This window comes from Natator depressus, chromosome 5 (assembly GCF_965152275.1).
Source record: "Natator depressus isolate rNatDep1 chromosome 5, rNatDep2.hap1, whole genome shotgun sequence".
In the NCBI taxonomy this organism is placed as follows: domain Eukaryota; kingdom Metazoa; phylum Chordata; order Testudines; family Cheloniidae; genus Natator; species Natator depressus.
Window position 1 is genome coordinate 117512706 of NC_134238.1, and position 27330 is coordinate 117540035.

Sequence of the window (27330 nt, forward strand, 5' to 3'; positions counted from 1 at the left end):
CCCTCAGCTTGGCCGTTTTTCTGAATTCACAGTCCAGGTCAACTCCTCCTGTGTCTGACCAGGAGTTGGGAGGATTGGGGGGGGGAACCCGGACCCACCCTCTACTCCGGGTTCCAGCCCAGGGCCCTGTGGAATGCAGCTGTCTAGAGTGCCTCCTGGAACAGCTGTGCGACAGCTACACCTCCCTGGGCTACTTCCCCATGGCCTCCTCCCAACACTTCTTTATCCTCACCATAGGACCTTTCTCCTGGTGTCTGATAATGCTTGTACACCTCAGTCCTCCAACAGTCCGCGTTCTCACTCTCAGCTCCTAGTGCCTCTTGCTCCCAGCTCCTCACACGCACACCACAAACTGAAGTGAGCTCCTTTTTAAAACCCAGGTGCCCTGATTAGCCTGCCTTAATTGATTCTAGCAGATTCTTGATTGGCTGCAGGTGTTCTAATCAGCCTGTCTTAATTGTCTCCAGACGGTTCCTGATTGTTCTGGAACCTTCCCTGTTACCTTACCCAGGGAAAAGGGACCTACTTAGCCTGGGGCTAATATATCTGCCTTCTATTACTCTCCTATAGCCATCTAGCCCGACCCTGTCACAGTGTGTGCAACAGATGTTTAGAACACACCCTACTGAAATTTGCGAAAAGAAAGTTGTAAATTTGTAAGACACGCTTCTTTTTCCTTTTCCTGTGCAGTTTACAAGTCCACACATTGATCTGGATGTCAACATACATTACTACACATGGAGGCTACAACCAGCAGAAAGGTAAAGCAGGGAGGTAAATATTCTTTAATCAAAGGCTGCAATTCTTTTAGGATGTTCTATGGACAACCCTCTATTACAGATGTTAGTGTCTATAACATGTGCCAGATTGACAGCCCTGGATAGCCAAGTCCTTTGCTTAGCCACAAGTACAGTATGAGTAATGGCATGCAAGTTGCCCCTCATTGTCCCAACAGTGTCTCATCCACGTGTTGGAGGGGTTAGGATATACCAGAGTGTAGTCTCCATGTCCATTCAGTCCTTGGCCTTTCAGACTGCCAACTGCTGCCATGCAGAATGATGCTGCCCACGTTTTCCCCATATGTACTTAAATGTTTTCAAAAGAAAAATAAGTTGCACACATTATAGCAGTGAAATACGTCACAGAACATATAAGCATCCCCCAGAATGAAGGTGAAAAGAATCAAACATTTTCTTCATAGTGTTTGTTGGATATTCATAGTGTGTGTTGTGTATTCAGCTATCTGCATTCTGAGTTATCCCAAAGCAACTAGTGTATAGAATAGGTCAGATTTCTAACTGATTAGGTACTTTTTATGGCCCCCATATCTGAGTGCTGATCCTGTTAAACTATATGTAGGTTATATGGATTCCATCTCTACTGCAGACTTCCTAACACATGTAAATAATGTTCTAAAGCTAGGTTGCTTAATGCCATACTTAGTCTTTTAAGTAGGTGGACTGATTTCCCCCCAAAAAATACCTGCTGAACACCCAGAAATATACTGACTTCAGTGGGGACTCCTCAGTGCTCAGCACTTTTGAAAATCAGGTTACTTATTTCAGAGTCAGAACAGGCTTTTAATTAGTTATTCAAAGCAAACATTTTGTTAAAAAATCTTAGCCACAGAGACAAGCAGATTTCCTGAACTTCAGCTCCTTCTGAATTAATGCCTCTGTTGAATCCTTCATTTAAACAGATGCCACGCAGTCATATGTCAAATCATCAAGAATTTTTCTTTTGCCCTCTACCTCTCCCTCCCTTCCTCCCCTCCCCTCCTTCTCCAGATAGGTCTGCTCTGGTTTTTTGGTAACTTGGCTTGCATTTCACAGATTGTTTCCTCATTTGTAGATCTTGTGGATGGTGGTCAGGTATTAGTCACAAGTGAATGAAATCTAAATCCAGATGCCTCTAACTTTATTCCATGAAATAATTACATCTTCTCAGGAATCTAATAAAACTTGTGCTGAAAGTCAGACTGAACAAAACTTTCCCAAAATGCAAATTTTAACTGCTCATCAGAAATAATGGAATTATTTTATAAGGAGTCAGGTTTACTGAGAATACGGTCACTTGTTTCTCTGTAAGTTTCATAAGCAATGGTTCTTCAGTGATCCCACAGTGACTTCAGTGGAAGTTAGGAGCCTAAATACCTTTGAGGATCTGGGCCTCAGTGCTGAGGGTGTTTACAAGTGCTCTGCATTATTCTGTCCCTGGCACAGTCATGCAATGGATTGCATCACTTTGCAAGAGTTTGCAAGCATCTAAAGCACTGAGTGATCACGCAGCATCACAATGGTGAATCACAGAAAGTGCCTGATCCAAACCCATTTGAAGTTAATGGAAAAACTTCAGTTGACTCAGTAGAACATACAAATTGTCATATTGGACCACCCTAACAGTTTGTCTGATCTAGTAACCTGTCCTCAACTGTGGTCAGTAGCAGATGCTTTCAAGGAAGAGAACCTGTATTGGGCAGTTACGGGCTAATCTGCCCCCATGAAAAGTTTCCTCCTAACCCTATGGTCCGTAATTGGCTTGTGTCCTGAAACTTGAGCTTCCAAAGCCCCTGGGTTTGTTTTTTTTTAAATTTATTTCATGTTATAACTCTGGATTTTATTTGTTATCCATATAAATGTTTTGAATCCTGCTAAGCCTTTGGATTCAATGAATAAGTGTTAGATCAGACCCTAAAGTTTGGATGTCTTTTCTGAACTGTTACCCTAATCTTATCAGAGTCATACAGACTAACCCTAGCAACTGAGCAGAGTCCCAGTGAAATCAGTAGGGCTCTGCAAGGGTACAGGGGTCTTCCTGCGCAGATCATGTGACACAGCTGGGTCCTACCTGAACTTCCAGGCTCACAGAATTGGAACAGGGAGCCTTGTGAAAACCAGAAAGGGAAAGTGGCCAATCATCTTGTACAGTCAAGTTCAAAAGATAAACAAACTGCAAGAGATGGAGAAAAAAGAAATCAGACTATTCTAAAAGTTTCGCTTTTAATAAGCTCAGGTGGTGTTACCAGTACCACCAAGGATTTCTTTTTTAAATATGTATTTGTTAGCAATATTATTTTGCTTGTGCTAATGATAAAAATCATTTGTGTCAATAGCAGAACTGGTCCAATCATGAAAATATTAACTTATTCCTGGGTAATTTATTTGCAAAATAAATTATTCATTGTATATTATTTATCAGAGGGATAGCCATGTTAGTCTGTATCCACAAAAACAATGAGGAGTCTGGTGGCACCTTAAAGACTAACAGATTTATTTGGACATAAGCTTTTGTGGGTAAAAAACCCACTTCTTCAGATGCATGGAGTGAAAATTACAGATACAGTCATAAATATATGTTGGTACATGGAGAAGTGAGTTAGCTTACAAGTGGAGAACCAGTGTTGAAGGCCAATTTTGTCAAGGTGGATATGGTCCACTCCTAATAATTGATGAGGAGGGGTCAATACCAAGAAAGGGAAAATCAATTATTGGGAGTGGACCACATCCACCTTGACAAAATTGGCCTTCAACACTGGTTCTCCACTTGTAAGCTAACTCACTTCTCCATGTGCCAACATATATTTATGCCTGTATCTGTAATTTTCACTCCTTGCATCTGAAGAAGTGGGGTTTTTTACCCAGGAAAGTTTATGCCCAAATACATCTGTTAGTCTTTAAGCTGCCACCGGACTCGTTGTTTGTTTTTTGTGCACATTATTTAGTCACTTATAGCTAGTCAAATACAGTAAAACAATTTAATTGGAGGAAAAAATAGCAAATTACAGCAATAAATTATGCACAGCCCTAATCAGCAGTAGCGTCTCACTAGAATTTATGTACTTTGGGCGTGAATCATTACCCCCTGAAGCCAATGAAAAAGCTCTCATTGGCTTCAATGAGTATTGAATCAGGCCCTATCTAATCTCGATAGTCACGGTGATTACTTGAACCAAGTCACGTGAATGTTCTTTTTCTATTTTATCCAAAGCACTTCATATGTTAACAGAACCAATCTTGACTCAGCCAAGTTCAGCTGTATAAAGATGGTGTTCTCTAGAAAATCAGACATGCCAGCAAAGGATTAACTGCTGAATGGCTGACTTAAATAAGATATTATTAGGGGCAAATTTTGAGTGATAGTATCAGGAACAATAGTTCTGGGAAGACTTATGTCCATTTGACAGCAGCCTTTAACTACCTGAAGGGGGGCTCCAAAGAGGATGGAGCTCGGCTGTTCTCAGTGGTACTAGATGACAGAACAAGGAGTAATGGTCTCAAGTTGCAGTGGGGGAGGTTTAGGTTGGAAACACTATTAGAAAACACTATTTCACTAGGAGCGTGGTGAAGCACTGGAATGGGTTACCTAGGGAGGTGGTGGAATCTCCATCCTCAGAGGTGTTTAAGACCCGGCTTGACAAAGCCCTGGCTGGGATGATTTAGTTGATGTCGGTCCTGCTTTGAGCAGGGGGCTGGACTAGATGACCTCCTGAGGTCTCTTCCAACCCTAATCGTCTATGATTTCTAAAGCAATTAAATTAATGGAGGAGGAGGGGGGGAAGCAAAACAGGAGAGGGCTGCTCCTACTCTCTGAAGGCCCCTGAATCAGCTTTTTGGAATTCTCCAGATCCACTAACTTCATGGCTTTAGCTATTACCAACAATTGTACTTCCAGACAACAAGGGGTGTGTGGTTTTTGTGTGCACGCGCTACAGCTAGTCGGACTCAGCAAACTTTTTTGTGCTGAACTTTTCCATGTTATTCAGACAAAGATCCTCTTTGCACAAAAATACATGAAATATCAGCGAACACTGGTCTGCTTGTCTTAGAAACCATGAGCTCTTCTAATTTCAATAAGTCCTGATGTATTTCTTTGGAAGGAAGCAGCAATTGTATTGTTAATAGACAATGAACTTTCTGTTGAGGATTAAATAGTGATAGCATACCCTTATGATAAAATCCTGGCCCCACGGAAGTCAGTGGCAAAATTCCCATTAACTTCAAAGGGGCCAGGATGCCACCCGTAGAATCAGAGTACATTATGCTGAGTTGGCACACTAATGAGAAATCCTATCCCATCAACCCACTGATGATAAACTGTGGGCCTGATCCTCAGGTGGTATAGAATGGAATCTCTCTCTTGAAATGAACAGAGCTATTCTAGCTGAGCATGTAGCCCCATATTGTGCTGATTTGGACCCAAAACTTGTTATGTTTAAAAAGTTTTATTTTACTACTGTTGTCTAATCTGGTGATGGCTCTGGTTGGCATCTGGTAGAGTAGGCCTCGTTAAAATGTAAACTGACTGTACTATGGTTTTTGAATATGTTTCAAGTAATTAGCATGCACATGGCAGCAAGGAATTTGGCCTGGACCACAGTGAATGTTTACTCTATAATGGTGCCTATGGTAAAAGGTTAGTGACGGACCTACGTTGCCTGGCATAGAAAAATAGTTCTTAGTCTTTTGGAACTTTTTAAATGTTGGCTCCACAGCAGTGCTTTGTTCACAGAGTGTCAAAATAAAGGGAACTGAGGACTGGGAACTGGCTCCAGTATTCAGTGCTGAAGTGAATGGGAGGCTTTCCATTGAATTCAGTTGGCATTGGATCACACTCTTTCACAGCTACATATAATAAGCAAGAATCAAAGTACGTATGAGCCAGGGTTGTGGTATGATCTAGTCACGTCTGTGGGCTGGGTTTTTTTGGGTTTTTTTTCCTGGTAATGTGTCTGAGCCATTCACCACAACAAACAGGCAAGATCGTTTACATAACACTTCCAACCAGGGTGGTGAAATTCTTTCAAGGGTTGCTCATAAAGCATCCTGTGGCCAAAGTGATTAAAGGGCTTCAGGTCTAGACCTGAAAAGACACCACATGCCAGTTTTCAAGGTATATGACTTGTCGGACCTGTTTGGAAGTTAGACAGACTTTAAAACATTTTCCTCTACCAAGTAACGGGTTTTAGAAGCTTATATTACCTTTTAAAAATCAACAATAAGCAACTCTATATGTCCTTTTGGGCAGACCCATGCCAAGGAGCATGGGGATCTCTTGCTTATGTTTAGGCCTCTTCGCCCTCCAGAGTCCAAACAACAAAAAGATCCAAGTTTCTCTTGGTCAGGTATTTTTATCTCCGTCAGCCCAGAATCCAAGCTGTTGGGATGAGTTCACTGGAAGGAGTGAAGAAAGTAATCAACAAAGTCTCTGTCCTTTGATGCTACACAGTGCTTCATTTGCCTTCAATGGACCCTCTTGTGTGCAGGTCAAACACGTTACCTTAATTAATGCTGCTTTTCCTATTTGAGGTACATAATTACAGAGGTTCACAATGAATGGCACAATCTGTCCCTTTGAGAGTACAGCACGATTTATGATGATCTTAACTGTTCACTTCAAAGCAAGGACATAATTAGATTTGGTAAATGATGTCATATACACTCTTGTCTTTGAGCAAATTTAGTTGTTTTTGGGGTTTGGCTAATTACTTTTAGGATTTATCTGGTTCTCTTCATCCACTGCTCTCAAAGCATTTTACATGGTGAGTAAGACGTATTCTTCACATTTTATAAATAGGGAATTTCTTTTCTGAGCTACTTTGTTTCCTAGTTTTCTCATCCTCCACATTCACCCGGAGATCAGGAATCAGTCCAATAGCAATAGAGCAGAGTTTATGCCAAAGAAGTAAGTTCCAGTTGCTACACTTGTTTTGGTTTATGGGAGTAGTTATTTCTAGTTCAAATATTTATACAGCGCCCCTGTAATGGAAAGCCCTGTGCTGGCAGGTCATAGCAATCATAATGGCACCCAACAGATACAGGGTTAAAACAAAAATTAAAATCATAGCCCTGTGGAATGCCACTCACTAATTCTTCATTGTGACATTGCTGAGAGACTTCAGGTTCAGTTCAAATGCCTGGCTTATAGTATTGTGCATTATGGAGAAAAACACATTCATATTTCCAGAAAACTTGAAAGGAAAAAGAACAATGGGAATTAATCAGCATTAGAGAAATATGATGGTGAACTGTTCAGTGCTTATGGCTTCAGGGGCGGGGGTATGTGGGTGTTGGGGGGAGCCCTTCAGGTTATGTTCGTCTTGCTAATGTGCTTCATTCATCTTTCCTTTAATTCCTTAAAAGGACATCATGAAGGGAATGTATAATCTGTACAGGGCAATAAACAATTTTAGTTTATTTTTGCTTCACGGCTCACCTTTCAAACTGGCATAAAACTCTGCAACATCTCCCAGAGTATTAGATCACAGACCTCTCTAGTGGTTAGAAATCTCTGAGTTTGGAAATACAAACTCCATTTTTTTCCACCTCGGTCAGGGCCTCTATTCAACAAAGTACACATTTTAAAGATAAATTTGACTTGGACTATAAGCTCCTCTGAGCAGAGCCTGTGTCTTTGTTTGTACAGCACCTGACACAGTGGGGCTGAAGTCACAAGGTACCACAGTAATCTCATTTTCTGAGACTTGCCCAAATTGCCCACTCCTATGCTGCATAAAAGCTTGTTGATTTGATTCAAGAAATATGTAAATGGCACAATACTTCTCGGGTCACCCTAGGTGACACTTAGAACATTCTGAACCAGGCATGACATGCCCTACCCCAGAGCTTGGTTTGGATGAAATACCCTTTTGTCAGTCTAGGACAGACTTCTCCATTTGATGGGTCCACCAATTAAAGAGATATTACCTTAGCAGGGTATCTGTGTGAAAGTGACTGTCAGGATGAATGGAGGAACTAAACCCAGTATTTGGTGAAAGGTACAAAAGGCACACACTTTAGCCAGAAAGAAAACTAAAGACAGGAAGACCAAGGCAACTGAGAAATAAACTGGTAAAAGTCTGACACTACTGTACTAACAGCTGGGAATTTAAAGGAAGTGAGCAGAACACCCACTTTTCTGGACCACGTTTTTAAAAAAGAGATAGGAGCTTTTCCCTCTACATTGCCTTGCTGATACTTCATAAGAGGTAAGGAAAGGAGGACTTGTGGTACCTTAGAGACTAACAAATTTATTTGAGCATAAGCTTTCGTGAGCTCCAGCTCACTTCATCAGATGCATGCAGTGGAAAATACAGTGGGGAGATTTATATACACAGAGAACATGAAACAATGGGTGTTATTACCATACACACTGTAACGAGAGTGATCAGGTAAGGGGAGCTATTACCAGCAGGAGAGCAGGGGAGAAAAAACCTTTTGTAGTGATGATCAAGGTGGGCCATTTCCAGCAGTTGACAAGAACGTCTGAGGAACAGTGGGGGGGTGGGGGGAATAAACATGGGGAAATAGTTTTACTTTGTGTAATGACCCATCCACTCCCAGTCTCTATTCAAGCTTAACTTAATTGTATCCAGTTTGCAAATTAATTCCAATTCAGCAGTCTCTCCTTGGAGTCTGTTTTTGAAGTTTTTTTGTTGAAGAATTGCCACTTTTAGGTCTGTAATCGAGTGACCAAAGAGATTGAAGTGTTCTCCGACTGGTTTTTGAATGTTATAATTCTTGACGTCTGATTTGTGTCCATTTATTCTTTTACGTAGAGACTGTCCGGTTTGACCAATGTACATGGCAGAGGGGCATTGCTGGCACATGATGGCATATATCACATTGGTAGATGTGCAGGTGAACGAGCCTCTGATAGTGTGGCTGATGTGATTAGGCCCTATAATGGTGTCCCCTGAATAGATATGTGGACACAGTTGGCAACGGGCTTTGTTGCAAGGATAGGTTCCTGGGTTAGTGGTTCTGTTGTGTGGTGTGTGGTGCTGGTGAGTATTTGCTTCAGGTTGGGGGGCTGTCTGTAAGCAAGGACTGGCCTGTCTCCCAAGATCTGTGAGAGTGATGGGTCGTCCTTCAGGATAGGTTGTAGATCCTTGATGATGCGTTGGAGAGGTTTTAGTTGGGGGCTGAAGGTGATGGCTAGTGGCGTTCCGTTATTTTCTTTGTTGGGCCTGTCTACAGCCAAGCTCTACGATACAACCGCATTTGCTCCAACCCCTCAGACAGAGACGAACACCTACAAGATCTCTATCAAGCATTCTTACAACTACAATACCCACCTGCTGAAGTGAAGAAACAGATTGACAGAGCCAGAAGAGTACCAAGAAGTCACCTACTACGGGACAGGCCCAACAATGAAAATAACAGAACGCCACTAGCCATCACCTTCAGCCCCCAACTAAAACCTCTCCAACGCATCATCAAGGATCTACAACCTATCCTGAAGGACGACCCATCACTCTCACAGGTCTCTAACAGGGACACACACAGGGCATGGATGACATCTTAATTCTTAATTCTTAATTTCCTTGTGCGCCCACATTCACCTTGGCTCTTATTTGCCCTGTGCCTTACTTTCCCTATCTGTGAAATGGGGCTAACAAGTTACCCATCTCCCAGAGATGTCATTTGTGAAGTGCTTTGATATCCTCGGATAAAATGCACTACAGAAGGATAAAGTATTTTTTGATCAGTTTTACTGTGGCATGTAAAAATGCTGCAAGTTATTTCCACAATGCCTTGTGTAACTTTTTCACTGAACCTTGAGAGAAATGAAAACCAGGGTTCTTTTTCTTTCTTTTTTTTTTTTAAAGGCCAGTAAGCAAGTCAATCCTCCCGCTAGGTTTGTAGCTTTTTTAAAAAACTTTTCAGACAAAATATGACAACAAGAGCTGTTTGCATGGCATTTCTGAGTCTGGAGCACCTGGTTTTCATTTGGAAATGACATGAGAAGCTCTGATTCTGTATTTAGTTTCAAATGAAATCCATGTGGCAGTAACTCAGAGCAGTGCTGGGCTGGGCCCCGGGTACTGCGAGCATCTCTAATTAAATTTAGGAAACCATTCCCCTCCCCCCATGAAAGTTCAAAGTATTAACACTAATAAAAAGTTGGCTCGAAGTGAGGGCAAGAGTCCCCTCATCTAGCCTGCCTTGGGGCATCCAGATAAAATTATATACCTTTGGTTGCTACCAAATGACAGATCAAGCTGGAATCAGATGCATGAAATGGGAAGTAAAGACTCAAGAGGAATATGAGAGAGGGCTGCCGAGTAGGGGAGTGGAGAGAGGAACTGCTGGGGATGCAAAGGAAGACACATCTGAAATTTACAAGAAGAAAGTTTATTTTGTTGCTGATACACAATCAATAGCATTAGATCAGGTTGTTCAAGAATGTGCATCATCATTTACATGCTTCGGAGTAGGACTAAGGGGGCCTAAAGATACAGATCGGCACCACTAGGATCTATAAAGCTTTTAAGTAGTTTAGGTGCCTCACTCCCACTGAAAGCTAATGGCAGTTAGGTGGCTAACTCATTAAGGCATGTTAGGCCCCTAAATACCTTTTTTAATGTGGCCTTTAGTCTTAGGAAATGGTGTGTTGGGGGGGAGGCTAAATGACACTTTTATTATAGTAGAATAAATCCAGAAGTTCAGATATTCAGAAAGGCTGAACTCAGATTTGTTTTCTGTTGATGACCTCTCATATTGTTACATTTCTAGAACTGTGACTCTTTTAATTTTTGAAAGAATGTGCTGGGGGGTGGGAGGATAACTGGTTTTAAGTGAAGGTGAAAAAAAAACAAATTTTAAAATGATCTTGGCTATCCCTGAATTGTACCTCTGATTCCATTGTTTTATCCTCCAAAGAGCTCATCGCTCAAAGTATTTTAGTTGCTTAGATCAAAAAGATGACACTGTAGTGAGTATTCAGACAACTCGGGTGTGGGAGGGGCATTACACTGGAGAAGGATTAGAGAGAACGTGAGATCTAGAAATATGAGCGTGGTTCTAGCCATAAATCTACTTCTGACTCTGTGGCTAGGCTGACCTGGATGCTCAGACACAGTACCGATCACCCAAATTAACTCTGCATTGAAGACACACACGGTGTGTGAGACCTATGCCAACTCATTTTATCTCTCCTTCTCGCAATAATCCCACCCCCAAAAGTTCAAAAATCATGACTCAGACTCCAAAATATTGTGAGACTGGCCCCAAAATCATGAGATATTTTTAAACAAATATTGCCTTCTGGGTTTTGGTTTCTCTGTTGAACACCTTCTGCTCACCCTCAGTGTATGCTGGTGACAAATAAGTGTGCCCATCCCTCCCAAATGTATTAAGTAGGGTGATTTATTTTTACCCCTGCTGCAGGAGCTACCAGCTTCTATCCAAAACCCAACAATTCTAAATAATTGGATGTCCCAGCCCGGCCCCACATCTGCCCAGCTTCCATATCTGTACTTGGTTCTTCCCCACCGCCAGTGTCACCTCTGCTCTTCCTGAAGCTCCAGGGGTACTTCACCCCCCTTTCCCAGGCCTGCTGTTTCAGGAATGAAGAAGGGAAGAGTGGAAGACAGGCTGAGCCATTGTTTGCAGAAGGGGAGCAGGGCAGCAGAGCTGCTCTCAGTGGCTGCATCTTTCTGCTGTCATCCCCCCTCTCCCTCAAAAGCCTTCTCTCAGCTCCTGACGAAAAAGGAGAGCTCTTCTGCTCTGCCTCCTGCAGCAGCTCTGGTTGACTACCCTTCCCTAGGAGGCAGGGAAGTGGGGAAGGCAGCCAATTGGATGGTGTTCTCTCCTCCCTGTTCCTCCATTGGCCGGGCTGACATTCATGAGCAGACTCCAGATTTTGAATCCAGCCCTGGCCCAAATCCCATCACTGGCGTTGGGGCTGGACTGTCACCCTGTGATATGCCCTGAGTGAGGAATGGCCCGTAGCTGCACGGCCTCAACTCCAAATTAAAAAAATCATGGCTCAGTCATGATTCCTCCCCTGCTCTTCCCTTCCTTGTTTCATGGAACAACTCACTCCCACTTAGGTGTGCAGCCGGCTACTCTGGCTGGTGAATGGGGGTGCACCCAGGGCTCCTCTTGCTGGCCACCTCTTTCTGCTCCCTCCCTGCAAGCCTAGTAACAAGCCCATTGGGGGGCAGCCTGTGCTTTTCCCTCTGCTCCTGGCATTTTAAGCTGAGTGGGGTTGAGCAGGGCTATAAAGCAGGTCTTACTCTCCTTTGCTTCCCTGCATAGCCAGCACAAGAGCTTTGACAATCCAGCCCTTCACAATTAAACGCAAGCAACTGTGATGGGGAAAACCCCTGTTATGGAACAATCCCAGAGCAGACTACAGAGTGTAGGTTGTAAACTGTTTGGGGAAGAAAGAATGTCTTTCTGTATGTTTTAGACAGTGCCTTCTAAACTGTGGGTGTTCTGGTACTACAGCTGATGATGATGGCAGCGGCCGACGTCCTTGTGATTCGCTGTTACAGTGTCGTGTCTTGCTTGGAGGGCTCACTGAGAAAGCAGCACATACGCTGTCATAAATAGAAAGGGAAGGCTAACCACCTTTAAATCCCTCCTGGCCAGAGGAAAAACCCTTTCACCTGTAAAGGGTTAAGAAGCTAAAGATAACCTTGCTGGCACCTGACCAAAATGACCAATGAGGAGACAAGATACTTTCAAAGCTGGAGGGGGGGAACAAAGGGTTCTCTGTCTGTGTGTTGCTTTTGCCGGGACCAGAGCAGGAATGCAGGTCAGAACTCCTGTAAACGGTTAATAAGCAATCTTGCTAGATATGCGTTAGATTCTGTTTTGTTTAAATGGCTGATAAAATAAGCTGTGCTGAGTGGAATGTAGATTCCTGTTTTTGTGTCTTATTGTAACTTAAGGTTTTGCCTAGAGGGATTCTCTATGTTTTGAATCTGATTACCCTGTAAGCTATTTATCATCCTGATTTTACAGAGGTGATTCTTTTCCTTTTTCTTCAATTAAAATTCTTCTTTTAAGAACCTGATTGCTTTTTTCATTGTTAAGATCCAAGGGTTTGGGTCTGTGTTCACCTATGCAAATTGGTGAGGATTTTTTATCAAGCCCTCCCCAGGAAAGGGGGTGTAGGGTTTGGGAGGATTTGGGGGGGGGAGACGTTTCCAAGCGGGCTGTTTCCCAGTTATATATTTGTTAGACGCTTGGGGGTGTCAGCAATGAAGTCCAAGGGCAAAAGGTAAAATAGTTTGTACCTTGGGGAAGTTTTAACCTAAGCTGGTAAAAATAAGCTTAGGGGGGTTTTCATGCAGGTCCCCACATCTGTACCCTAGAGCTCAGAGTGGGGAAGGAACCTTGACATACGCTCTGCCAGGTTCAAAACTCAGCAGTAAGTCTTACTCATTTCAGACATACTGACCCTATACAGTGAATGTTGGAAACTTTAGAGTGCCTCCCAGCTAAACAGCAAATCAGTTCTTACAAGATTTGTACATCATGGGCCTAAAGCAAAGCCCACTGAAGTCAGTGGAAGCCTTGCCACTGAAGTCAATGAGCTTTGGGTCAATCCTCTTATGTAAAATATTTTCCATGGTTTTGGTCTTTTACACTTTGAGTTCTTTTTGATCTTCATTGCTCAGCAAGCCCTTTAATCCACAAAATAATCCTTCCATAAAGCCAGCCATCCTCCATAAGAATAATGACTTTGGGCTCAAAAGCTTATTGTTTACTCTCCCTCCTTATACAAGCAAACACTCACCCAGAAAACCCATCAAGTGCTCTCCCTTGAAGGGAGCACTCTAATAAATGATGAAGAAAAGGCCACTATACCAAAGGATAAGCCTATTTGAAGACCATACAAATAACATCAATGAGAAGTTTTACTAGGATCTGAAAAGACACCCAAAGGAGAAAGCATGCTTCACCTGTTTTTAACCTGTATTCACTAACACTGTGGACTGATGCATTTTAAAAGCAAATATTCATAGTTTGTTTTGTTTGTTTAACATGGGAACTATAAAGTAGAACAGGATTTGATTTTCTTGCATGGTGTCAGTCTTGACAAATTACACGGATGGTTTGAAACCTGCTTGCAGTCAAATGTAGAAATTTCCATTCTGCTATAGCTGTCGGAGTAAAAGTGGTGTTGACAGGTTAGAGGTGAAAGCCTTCTGTGGATTGATTCTGTTGTGTAAAGGTTCATTATCTCACTGTACAGTAGATTGGCATACTGAGAGTTTGAATGATTTGTACAGTATCTTTCTCAGCAGAAGGCTCTAAAATTCAAACTCAAACTGTAACTGCCTCTATTTCAGAGCTGCACACAGAGACCCCTTTTTTTGTTTGTTTGTTTCAGCCAGTGAAATCCTTGGGACAACCACAAAGCTTTCTGTGTATACATAGGTGCCCGTGTTCAAGTGCTGGGACTCACTGTCCGAGGCCCTTTGAGGAAAAACAACATTTTGAAAGGAAAAAGGAGAGTGACATTTCAACAAAGCTGTCGTTTTAGAGGCATTCCTAAGCACTCACATTGCAAAGTGGTTTGTTTTTGTGGAAGTAACTCAGTTATTTTCCTTTCATGCAAAGACATTCCAGGTCTCTGCAATGAGGGGCATTTTGCTTTCCTTAACTCCCACCTCTGATATCGTGAAATGCTCTTTATGGCCCTCTTCTGAACTGAAAAGGTTTGCTCCTTATATTTTAGTTCCTTTACTCCTCTTCCTTCAGTACCAGCTCATCCAGATCTGCATCCCAGCCAGAGGCCCCAATTCAGCCATCAGCTCTGCCTGGGTGGACCCCATAGAATTCACTAGGACCCTGTGCAGATGCATGAGACCACCCACCTAGAGCTTGTTGCATGACTGGGCTAAGACTGCAAGAGGCAACTTCGGGAACTCCCCAACTGAGCTGAGCAAATAATGGATTTTTTTTCATTCGCTGGCAAATCTGAAAAATCAACAGTTTTTGTTTGGTGTCCAACTGGGGGGCGGGGGGAGGGTTCAGAAATTTTTCAGTCAGTCAAAGTTGAAAATCTTTTCATTTCAACTGCACATTTTTCTTTTTAATTGCATGTGTTTTTACAAAAGCCAAGTTTCACAAAATGCCAGTGGGACAAAGAGGCTCTCCCTTATAAACTTTAGCCCAGTGGTTAGGATAGCCTCCTGGTATGTAGGAGACCCAGTTTCAGTTCTCTTTTCTCCATGCCCTCCCACCCTCAATCTGATGTGGAGAAGGGATTTGAACTTGAACTAGTGCAGAAGAATGCCCCAGCCACTAGGCTATGGGGTATTTAGGGATGGGTCTTTCTCAGTCTCTCCTGTTGAAGCTGTCCCACTATGTATGAATAATTAGTCACTGAAGCAGGGATTTGAACTTTGGTCTCCCACATGAGTACCCTAGCCACCAGGCTACAGGGTCATTCTCCTTGCCTGGCCCCATGACTATCCAGTGTCCTCATGAATGACTATGAATTGCCACTGTGAATGAAAGGGGTGACATGGTCCAAGTGACGGGCTAGGAAAATGATCTTCACAGCAGCATTCTGAATGGATGTGAGCAGGGCAAGATTGCATTTGTCAAGGCCAGGGAGAAGGATGTTGCAGTAATTGAGAGCTTGGATAAGAGCTTTAGCTGTGTGGACGGATAGGACAGATAGGAAAGGCCGTATCTTAGGTAAGTTATGCAGAAGGAATCAGCTAGATTTAGATGCAGCCTGGATGCAAGGACCTACAGAGAAGGTTCAGTCAAAGATGACATCTGGGTTATGGGCCTGAGTGACAGGCAGGATGGTGGTGTTGTCCACAGTGATTGAGAAAGGAGTAGTGGGAAGGGCTTGGTGTGAATGGAGGGTTTGGAGATTAAGAACTCCTGGTTTTTTTAGCCATGTTTAGCTTGAGCTGACAGCAAGACATTGACAAGCAGATGTCAGAGAGACAGTCTGATGTTTTAGTTTGGACAGAAGGAGATTGCTCTTGAGCATAGAGGCTGAGCTGAGAGTCGTCAGCACAGAAACATTAATTGAATTTGTGTCTGTGGATGGGATTGCCCAGAGATGAGGTGCAGAAGGAGCAGAGAAGGGGATGAAGGACAGAGCCCTGTGGAACCCCCATAGAATGCTGGAGGCTGGATGAGGAGGGTCCTTCAAAGGACCTGCTGAAAGAGTGATGAAAGATGTATGAGAAGAACCAGGAGAAGACAGAATCATGGAATAACCAAACAACCTTTATGCTCCTCCAATCCTGGGCCAGGTCCCTGGCAGAAGTGAGCAGCCTGAAGGTTGCTACAAATTCCCGTAGCTGCCAACAGCCAAGAGATCTTCAGCCACGCACCCTTTGTCCCAGTCACATCCCATATGCTGGCAACAAGGAAGGACATTGCTAAAGGAGCCTCTATACAAGCCACCAAAGTATCACCCCAATAGGGCTATGCTGGCTGGCTGTAGGGTCAATTTGCATCCCTGGAGTGGCACGGAGTGTCCCCCACATATCCAAGGATAAGGGCCAAATGCTCCATCTCCACCCCACTTAAAATGTAGGGGTCTGGGTTGATATGCCTAGAAGTTACTGATCTTCTGTTATGGGATCAGTATTTACGTCCGTTGACTCCACATTAATCTGTGACGCTGGGGGTAGGTGAAAGTTACATCTAATTGTACAACACACAGGAATGTTGGTGACCTGAAACCTCTGCGGGAACAATCTGCGCTTACCAGCTGCAGTGCCCTTGGCATGTGAACAAGAGAAGCTTGTAGCACTGTACCATGCTGATACATTCCCCCCCGCCCCCCGAGTTATACACCAGAGGCAAAACTAAGAAGGTACCGCAGGTATTCTTGTATCTAAATGCAACTTCTTGGAAAGCTGAGTGGTCTGGACAAATCTGGCCGTGTTCCAGAAGGGGCCTCACAATGCGGCCAGTGTGTTCTCTTCCAGGAAAGCTGGAAACTGGCCCTGAATGTGCTGCTGTTCCCTCCGTCTCTGTGACACCAAGCTGACATTTATAGTATTCTGCTGCAATGAACTTGGCGCTCAGTTGTGTGCTTTTGATGGGATGTGGGGAAAAATAAAATGAGGGGAAATCGCAGCAGCTAGTCCAATTTACCCTTTTCATCTTGAGGGTGGGAAGTGGCTCGCTGGATGCAGTGAACTGCAGCCTCATTCTTTCATAAGGTACATTGTTAACTCTGGGGATTATCGTAAAATAATTATTTTACAAAGGGCTAGATTGTATACGTAGGCATAGCTCTGAGCAAGAACAGGAGGGGCCTCTCAGAGTCACAACTTCCCCCTTGCTCTGGGGAGTAATTTGCTGGTGGTCTATACCAAGTGCACCTTACAATGCTTCCTGCATTGGTTCAGCGGTGCTGGTCAACAAGTTGAGGGTGGAGCCAAGGAACCAATCCCTTCCCCTCTCCACCCACATGCACAGTGCCTGCTTACTCAGGCCCAGGTAGTCAACACAGGAGTGTAAAGTGGGTTATCATTACTCCCCATCCCTACTCTGTGCAGGCAAGTCACAGTCTAACCCTAACTACAGTCAGGGCCCAACCTCATTCATGGTGAGTAGTAGCTTATTCCATGGGTAGACTGAATGAAATAAATTCAGATTTCATTGGTTTTAGTAAGTCTATTCAGTAAGATATTACTCATTATGAGTAAGGTTGGCAGACTTACGGGTAAATTAATATATATATTTTTTCCCACTGGGACGGAGTCAGGACTCCTAAATTTTATTCCTGTCTCATTGAGTAACCCTGGGCATGTTACTTAATCTCTCGCAGCCTCAGTTTTTCCACCTGTAAAATGTAGAGCTGATCTTTGAAAACTTTGAAATTTTCTAAAACTTGACAGAAAATGCGGAGGCATCTGCAACAATTTTCTGGAAATGTCCACTTCCAACTAGTTTAAACAATAACAAATACTGATCTTTGTGCTGCGGGGGTTAGTTACATTACATATTAATGTGCTTTGAGATTTTTGCATGAAAAATACTACAAAAGTATACGCTATTATTTTATTAACAGTGACAGTGCACCGATCAAGGAACATTATTCTCCTTATTTTATTATACATACGTATAAGCTGTCCATCATTGCAGCATCCAGAAATGGAAAATAACATTGTATTATGGAGAAAGGACCTGACAGACTCTGGGCATGGCAATGAGTCCTTCATGGGCCATGGGGACAGGACAGGAGCCTTGACATCCCCTCCAAGAGGGGAGACTCTGGTGCTTCATGGAAGATTGTAGTCTGACCAGGGAGCCCAGCCTTTAAAGGAGGATGGGAGCTTGAGGTCACTGAACTACAAGTCAGTCCTCTGAGGCAAAACAGCAGCGTCTGCAATTTGAAATATTTTGGGTTTTGAATTTGTGTCAAAAATTGCAAGTTTCCATAGAAGGTTTAGAAAACAATGGTTTGTTTGTTTTTTCTTAGTTTTAATCACTTTTCCACACAACCCTCCCGCTTGCCATTTTTGAGCTACTCTGAAATCTGCATGTGAGTAATCCCCTGGATTTTGGAGGGACTATACACATACTTTAAATTAAGCACGTGCTAAATGCTTTGCTGGTTCGGACACTTAGATCCTGATCCAAAAGCCATCAGACTCAGTTGGAGTCTTTCCTCTGACTTCATTGAGTTTGGACTGGGCCCTTACCACTAACCGTGTCATATAAGGACTAGGCAATGTGTAACCAATAACAGACTACACTAGCTGGATCAAGTTTAGAATGAAAATTAGCAATGAACCTCGCTGAAGCATAGTATTATAGCTTACCAACCATAAATCAGCATATGTCCTTATATAATAAACAACTCATACCTATTTAACAGGTGTAAAATTCAGTTAGGCAAATAGTGATAGTCATTCAACCAAACACTGGACACCCAGCAGTGGCATAACTGGCGCAATGTCTGTGTCAGTAATTCACAATAGGCGTCCATGTTTAGCATTTTGTCCCTTTTGGTTTTCCATAATCTCAGTTCCATGAGAACAGTAAGATTTGCCAGGCTGAACTCCGATAGCTGAAATCCTCACTCATTGGACTTGTGCCTCAAATCGCCACCCAAGCAAAACATGTAGTAATCTCCCTGAAATGCAACGCTGATTGTGTCTTTTTCCTTAAGACGTTCATGCTAGAGTAAACTTCAAAGGGTGGTTCCACCCAGCAGTCAGAAAGTTCAAAAGTTAAAGAATCGCTTCTAAACAATGTAGGACAAAGTCATCCCTGGCCTAACGCCATTGAAGACAAACTCTTTTCAGTCTGCAACATCTTGCTCCTGTAACTGAAGTCCAGGAATTAATTTGACACAAGGGTGCTGAAACATATTTGAATTTAAGTTTTTAATGACAATGGTTGGCATTTCTTGAGCTTTACAAAAGCCATGTTAATTCTTCCCCAACACAGTATGTTCTATGGGCCTTCTTTACTATAGTTTTGACTAATTTGCCTGGTACTGAAGTTTGGCTTATTGATCAGTAAGTGCCAGGATCACCTCTGGAGCAGTTTTAAAAAATCAGTGTTACATAAGTTATCTGCTAGTCATCTGCTACAGAGACTGATTGAAGCAATACATTACATACCACAGTAAGTAGTTCTGCAACTTCATATTTGAGTTCCTTCAGAACTCTTGAGTGAATACCATCTGGTCCTGGTGTCTTATTACTGTTTAATTTATCAATTTGTTGCAAAACCGCTTCTATTGACACCTCAATCTGGGACAGTTCCTCAGGTGTAGGAATCTCCCTCACTTCCTCTGTAGTGAAGATCAATACAAAGAATTAATTTAGGTTCTCCACAATGGCCTTTGTCTTCCTTCGGCGATCCTCTAGCACCTCGATTGTCCAATGCCCCACTTATTGTTTGGCAGGTGTCTGGCTTCTGATGCACTTACAAAAACTAACTGCAAACTTTTTTTTTCCATCTTTTGCTAGTTGCTCTTCAAATTCTTGGTTGGCCTGCCTAATTATACTTTTACACTTGACTTGCCAGATTTTTTTATGTTCCTTTCTATTTTTCTCAGTAGGATTTGACTTCCAAGTCTTAAAGGATGATTTTTTTATCTCTTACCACTTCTTTTACTCTGTTTAGCCATGGTGAAGTTTTTGGTTCTCCTATTGGTTTTTTGTTTGTCTGTTTGGGGGTATATATTTAGTTTGAGCCTCTATTAATGATGTTTTGTGCAGTCCCCCTTTCTTAAAGTTAAAGACTATTATGGTGAGTTTCTTTTGGTATTTTCTTCCCTACCCAGATGTTAAATTTAATTACATTATGGTCACTATTACTGAGCTTTAGTCACCTCTTGGACCAGATCCTATGTGCTACCTAGGACTAAATGAAGACTTGCCTCTCCCCTTGTGGGTTCCAGGACTAGCTGCTCCATGAAGCAGTTGTTAATGGTGTATAGACATTTTATCTTTGCATCCTGTCCTGAGGTGACGTGTTCCCAGTCAACATGGAGATCATTAAAATCGGCCATTATTATTGGGTATTCTGTTTTTTTAGCCTCACTAGTCTCCCTGAACATTCACCATCCTGGTCAGGTGGTCAGTAATATATTTGTAATGCTATACTCTTATTATTCAAGCATGGAATTTCTATCCATGGAGATTCTATGGTACTGTTTGATTCATTTAAAATTTTTAATATAATTAACTATGCTTTCTGTCACTTATTGTGCCACTCCCTCTCTAGGGTGATCTACTCTGTCATTCCTATATATTTTGTACCACAGTATTACTGTGTTCCATTGATTATCATTGCTCAACCAAGTTTCTGTGATGCCTATGATATCAATATCCTAATTTAATACGAGGCACTCAAGTTCACCCATCTTATGATTTAGTTTTCTTGAATTTGTATACAAGCACTTATATAATTTGTCAATATTTAGTTATCTTTCTTCATGTGATGTAACTGAATGGGACTCTCTTTCATTTGAGGGGGTGTTTTTTTCCCCTTCATTTGATTCTCTTTGACAATGTGGGTGTTATAGACATCAGTACTCTTCAAGGTCCTTTAGATTAAGGAAGCTTAGATCAGTTGGTGTCAATGAGTCTTTGGAAATTTATTTAAAGACCTGGTTATTTGACCAAAAGAGAAACTTCTAGGCTAAAATTCTTCCTGTATTACCTGAAAGCTTCCCTGCAGGCCTAAATCAGTACCTGGGGCCTGCATCTCCTCTCATTTGCAATAGTTTAAATCAGAAATAACTCCCTTGAAGTCCTAGGACTCTAAGTACTCTTATGGAGAGGAAAAAATAAGGGGATTCCTTGCGAATTTATTGTAGATAAGTCAGATAGCTAACTCTCCATAGTAGATAACTCTCCATTTTCACAAAGCTTTATGATGATAATCCCTTGCTTCTAAAATCTTTAGAAAAGCTTTGCTCTCTCTAAAACACACGAGAGTCTGTAGACTTTGGTCAGTTTAGTCCTACTATAACATCCTTTCTGAGGAATTTTGGATTCTTTTTGCTCCCTGATTTTTTTGGAGCCTTCTTTCAGTGTAGGATAAGTAAAGTATGTGCATTTACTTACCTACATATATACTGTTCTTTACATCCTACTGCACTTGTTAAATAAGAGATTTTTTTTTCAAATAGCTCTTGTTAAATAGATACTGAAATAAACAAACAAAAATTAAATCGTATAATACCCATTCCAAGGAATGGAAAGTAATCTAGGTGTAGAATCATAGAACATAAGAACGGCCATACTGGGTCAGACCAAAGGTTCGTCTAGCCCAGTATCCTGTCTTCCGACAGTGGCCAATGCCAGGTGCCCCAGAGGGAATGAACAGAACAGGCAATCATCAAGTGATCCATCCCCTGTTGCTCATTCCGAGCTTCTGGCAAACAGAGGCTAGGGACACCATCCCTGCCCATCCTGACTAATAGCCATTGATGGACCAATCCTCCAAGAATGTATCTAGTTCTTTTTAGAACCCTGTTATAGTCTTGGCCTTCACAACATCCCCTGGCAAAGAGTTCCACAGGTTGACTGTGCGTTGTGTGAAAAAAATACTTTCTTTTTTTTTTTTAAACCTGCTGCCTATTAAAGATGGAGTAGATCTATTAGGTCATCTATTCTATCCACTTACCAATGTACAGCTGTACTCTGTAGTACATTTTCTACAGCTTGTTTCTGTCTAATTTTAGATCTGCCAAGGAATGGGACTTCTGTTACTTCTCCTGAGAGATTAATCCACTAGCCAGTAGATCTCTCTTTTTTTTCCTTCCCCACCCCACCCATTCCTTGACTATTTAACCAGTTCACTGTGGCTTTTCAAAGATAGTTGTCAGTGGTGGTTGTTTTTTTAAACTCATTAGCTGATACATTCAGTATCATACTATGTCTGTTATAAAGGCTCATTACAAGTCCAGGACCACAAGAAAAGACTACCATATCTTCAAAATGAGAATGCTCTCTCCTTATGGCCAAAGTCTATTTCAAATAAATAAAAGATCTGGATTAAGAAGAGCCGAAGCCTAGATGTTTTGCAGAACTAGAAATAATTATATGCAGTTTTTAAAAGCAAGCAAGATGGCTGAGTTTCCCCAAGGTCTATCTAGCTCTATCAATTTCCACCCTTGACTTCTACAAAGAGCTCAGGAAGAACCATGGCTATAAGGGAGAGCAGGGAGACAGGATTTAGACCAAGATTGTCAAAGCTCAGTAAGAGCTGCTGAGTTCCCAAGACTTTTGAAAATCAAACGACTTCTTAAGGAGTCTAAATGTGAATTTAAAAGGCTTAAAGGAATAGAATGGTTCCATTTTAATCTTGCTCATAATGTTTAATCCGCTAGTGAGGTGGTAAAAAAAGAAAAGAGTTTGATGCAGCTGGCATAGGGGGCATGGCTGGAGAAGAAGGCTTCTGTGTGCCATTGGCTGGTGGTGTAGTTTAGAGCAGCCCCAGGCTCAGGGAAACACCAAGGTAATGTTCAGCCACTTTTTCACTCCTCTTCCAGGTTGCCTTGGTCAATTCTTGGCTGCAGTTGGGGATCAGGTGCATAGTCCAAGTGCCCCCCACACACACACACACACACAGAGCAGGTGAAAAGTTTTTTTTTCTTCTTCTGTTTTCCAGTTTTTCAACCATTCCAATACATAGACCTAGCTGAACTTCAAGGAAAATGAGGAAAGAGGCAGGAAACCAGGTCACTGCCGGTGGGTCTCTTCAGCCAAGCTGAACGAGAGTGAAATCCTTTGCCTCAGCACCTTCTGATCTAGACTCCTCATTGGCAGATGATTTGACATACAAAATAAATCTGCCAATACCAACAGGTAGCTGTGAATAAACATGACTCAGACTTCACCCAGAGCCTGAATTCTGAATACACAGCTGTGCAGCTGCAGGTCTGCAATTGCATTACAGACTCTGAAATGCCATGAAATACCTTTAAGTCTAAGAAATGAAAGAGCCTTCTGATGTCTCTGCAAGGAAGCTGTAGACTTTGGAAAAATGCCATGTGGTGAGTGCCCGGGATTTGTTTCTCCAACTTCAGGCCAGCATGAGTTTTGAATCTATTTCACATTTGGATTCTCACAAATCTCCTTTTGCAGTTCAGTATCTATTCTCTTCTTACAGGTTCACCAAAGTAGTCATCTACATGACTCATTTACATTCATCTACAGCCCATCATTTAAATGTGTACCTCGGTGTTACCTTCTTGGGAACAATAAGCCAAGGAGCTGTGGAAGTGGCAGGAGAAAAGGGGAGGGTTGTGTTGGGATGGGCCTTTTTGACAGGGTCATACTCTGAAAAGAGTCACATGTGTTTACTCAGTAGAGAGGAGGGGAGAATAGGATAACAGCAGCAAAGAGGAACCACAAAGCTAAGGAACGTTTTCAACCAGGTGGTTTGTGAGGCGAATAAATAAATAAATCATGAGTTGGTTGTCAACGGCTGTTGGCACCTTCAGACTCTCAGCCCTCCTCTCCTCTGCTCTAGGGTTGGAGTCCTGGAAAGAGGAGAATGAAATTCACAAAGGTTCAAGTTCTCGTCAACAAGTTTGCCAGACAGCTGGTTTGCTTGGATTCAGATTGCTGCTCAGGCTGGCTACCAGCCTTAATTATGGCATCCCATATTTCCCTGATTTTTTGCCTTTACCAGTTAATTGGGCTTCATAATTGCCCAATAAAATAATTATTCATCTTACTAGCTGTGAAACTCCATTAAGACTATAATTGAGGTCTTGTAGTAGGTACTGAGTCCAAAAGAGAGAGCGAGAGAGAGAGAGAGAAAAGGAGTTTCTTTGAAATAGGGGAAGCTCATTAAATCTCTGCTTGCACTAGCTGAAAGGTTTGTTATTGCATATCACGGGGGCTCCCAGCAAGGTCCAGTGTAAAGTCGCTGCAATCCATCAGGTTTATGTCTCCTTCTGTGCAAATATAGCTGGGCAATGGTGTGCTCCATGTGACCTTCAGATACCCTTCCTGTATGGCAGTGTGGTGGCGAGAGCCAGCACAAGTGAACTATTGTCCTCTCTCACTGGATGAACCCTCCCTATTAGTATATGGAGCCATGCTTCACTGAGTGCCAGAACTCTTTCCCCCTCCATTTAAAAATAAAAAGCCCTGTATTCAGTATTTTAATAACTTACAAGCCTTTTTGCCTGGAGGGGAAGGAGCACAGAGCAGTTATGACAAGCAGGTTCAAGTCAATGAGTTAGCCCCTTGGAGAGTATTTTATTAGACATATGCCATGAGCTAGCACTGAAATTATTTACTGATAAGAAAGGTATCTCTTCGGCTGTATATGAAAACATGAAAGAAATCAGGGATTTACTGCAGTCCTGCCACGGTCACAGGCAGGCTGGGAAAGGAGGAGAGGCAGCAGGAACGATCTTTCCTTTCTTTGCACTTCCGCATGCTAAAGAATCTGAAATGGCTTCTGAGAGAGAAAATCCAGAGGCTTTTGAGTGACCTGGACCTTTGACCATGGTAGAACATTGGGGTAGATTCACCCCCCAAGGCAGGCAGGAGCATGGAGCTGTTTGGGAATTTTCCAACAAATAATTTTTGATGAAAAATTCTGTTTCTTCAAAAAAACCAAAACTGTTCATGGGAAAAGGGTGCATTTTGATCAAAATGACTCAAAAATTGTTTGGGGGTAAAAAGTTTAGAAATTATTAAAATATGTTTCATTTTGACATTTTCTAAATAAAATTTTCTGGTTCAAAATAGTTTTTCGTTTTGAAATTTAAGCTAATTATAGTAAAAAAAAATGGTTAAAATTAACACAAGACCCTTTTTGAAAATATCAAAACAAAACATTTCAGTGGATTTTTTTTTCCCCCCCTTCGGCGTTTTAGTTCACCTAAAGTTGAGATTTTAACTTTTCATCTCCGTTTGGGAGAGAAAAATGTTTGCTATCTCAAAAGTTTCCGCAGGATGGGAAACTCATTTCCTACCCAGCTCTTCTGTAGTGACATTGGGTGAAATCCTAGTCTTATTGCAATCGATGGCAAAACTCTCATTGACTTCAGTGGGGTCAGGATTTTATCCATTAAGGGGCAGAGTGGAGGGAAGGACACAGCTCAGTTTCTGAACCTAACGCTATTTCAGGAAGACAGTTTTGTAAAGAAACAAACCAAAGTTCACAGAAATGTAAATGTACCATTAGAGCCAGCTTCAGAGGTTCTGCTGCCCTAGGCAAACAAGCAGATGTCCACAGTCCCTACTACCAGCTCATAATTGCCTTTTTTCTTTTAAATGGTGGATCCGATTCTGCGTGTTATAAGTTCCATGCTTCATTGAGAGTGCACCGTCTGTATCCTATGAAATGATCACTCCATACAGACCCTCCCAGGTCATACTGCACACACACTGTCACATTAGAAATATATTCCACTCATTTTCCCATGAACACATGTACAGAGCCAACCCAGTATTTATTTATAAAAACCAAGCTCAGACAAAATCCAGGGCAGTTGTGTAAAGGACATTTTGTAAACCCTCGTGACTCAGCCAAACTTTAACAGATTTTCATCAATCCACCAAAAAGCACCATTATGACCTCGAGACTTTCTCTGCTAAATTTCAACATCCCGTTGCCTCCGTCTGACATGCTGCACATGCGTGCACACACACCCATGTATACAATATTTCCACAATCCTTATATTGAAATGGCTGAAGAAAGTTTGGAAAGCTCTTTGGGGGTCTTTTTGTTCTGAGTTTATATGGCACCTACCACAACGAGGTCCAGGTCCCTGCCTGGAGCACCAGGCTGCTACTGCAAGACAAATAAATAGTAACGTTATATGCCACTGCAAGCCCTATTTGAATGGAACCTTTGGTGCTGCCTTAGCTCCAGGAGTCAGGACCTACTCTGCCTATTATACTGGAGGTAGAATGAGCCATGTCCTATCTTCCATGGAATCTTTTGCTTTAGGTAAAGGTCTATTACTTTGTCTCCTGCCTTTAAAGAAAAGTCAGGTGGAGTTTGAAGCGATGCCACAAAACGGAGTTTACACCAGTGTAAGTGGAGAGCAGGGTCTGGGTCATCAGTTTTTTAATCCTCTTTTTATTCCATTGTGATGACATTAAGTGAAAGAATAATGAAATATTTAGGGACTCTTAGAATTACCCGTCATGTAACGAGCTCATTTTGGTACCAGTGTAAAAAATAATAAATTCCATGTATTTTATTTATTTATTTTTATTGATGATGTCGTTAATTTCCTTTTCGCTTTTTTGGAATTTGTACTTACAAATCAGGTCCCGCTATGGAAGGACAAGTCTGGTGATCTAGTCAGTGCTGCAACTACATTTAACTTGCCTCTTTTAGGGAGAGTTTAACCTAACTCAACTGAAATATTAGCCCCCTGTGTCCTGAGCATTAGAGTATCAGAAAATTTGCAACCAGCATGTGGAGTTGAAGAAAATTGGTGCCAGAACTCTAAGAGCCTGACAAATGCATATAAAAGAATCAGTATGTAAACAGCACATCTCTGATACAATCAGCTTTAGGTGGAGACAAAATAATGGACCCTCACCTAAAGCACTTCTGATACAATCTGTATTTTATAAGTCAGGGTCTGTGTTCTTTCAACCCCCTTATGATTTTTTTACTGGCCTCTCTGCCGGACAGTGATCACAATTTAATGTGATCCCAAGAAAACTAAACAGCTTTTTATTGGGAAGATCTCCCCCTTGAAAAATGTAAAATGTGAATGCAGAATTGAGGTATAAATAGCAAAGTACTGAGAGCTAAGAATATGGTGCTTCTCTCTGAATGAATATAACTACCAGTTTTGTTTAGCACACGAGAACAAGTGAGCAGTGTTTAGCTAGCTGTAGAAATAATGGGCATATTTATTCCGACTGTGGCAGTCTGTGTTACTTCAGGTTTTTGCAAGGAAAAAATGTCTTCCTTCTTGAAAAAGGCAACAGTGCAAATAAAAAGGCAAGGGTTGGTAAAGTATTTTACTGTTCCGGAAATGGCATCCCACACGTGTGCGCTCAGCAGCCAGAATTTCAGTCTGGAAACTGAAGGTTCTGGACCCCATTCTGTACTCATTCTCATCAGTGTAAATCCAAAGTAACTGCTTCTTAT

General features: G+C 42.1%; 1 long non-coding RNA gene across 1 annotated transcript in view; it reads left to right on the top strand.

Moving 5' to 3' along the window:
* Positions 1–688: 688 nt before the first annotated feature.
* The window catches only part of LOC141987067 (uncharacterized), an 80476-nt gene continuing 53834 nt past the window's right edge, over positions 689–27330 (top strand). Inside the window, exon 1 of the long non-coding RNA XR_012639436.1 lies at positions 689–761. This is a non-coding gene — a long non-coding RNA (uncharacterized LOC141987067). The remainder of the gene's footprint in view (positions 762–27330) is intronic.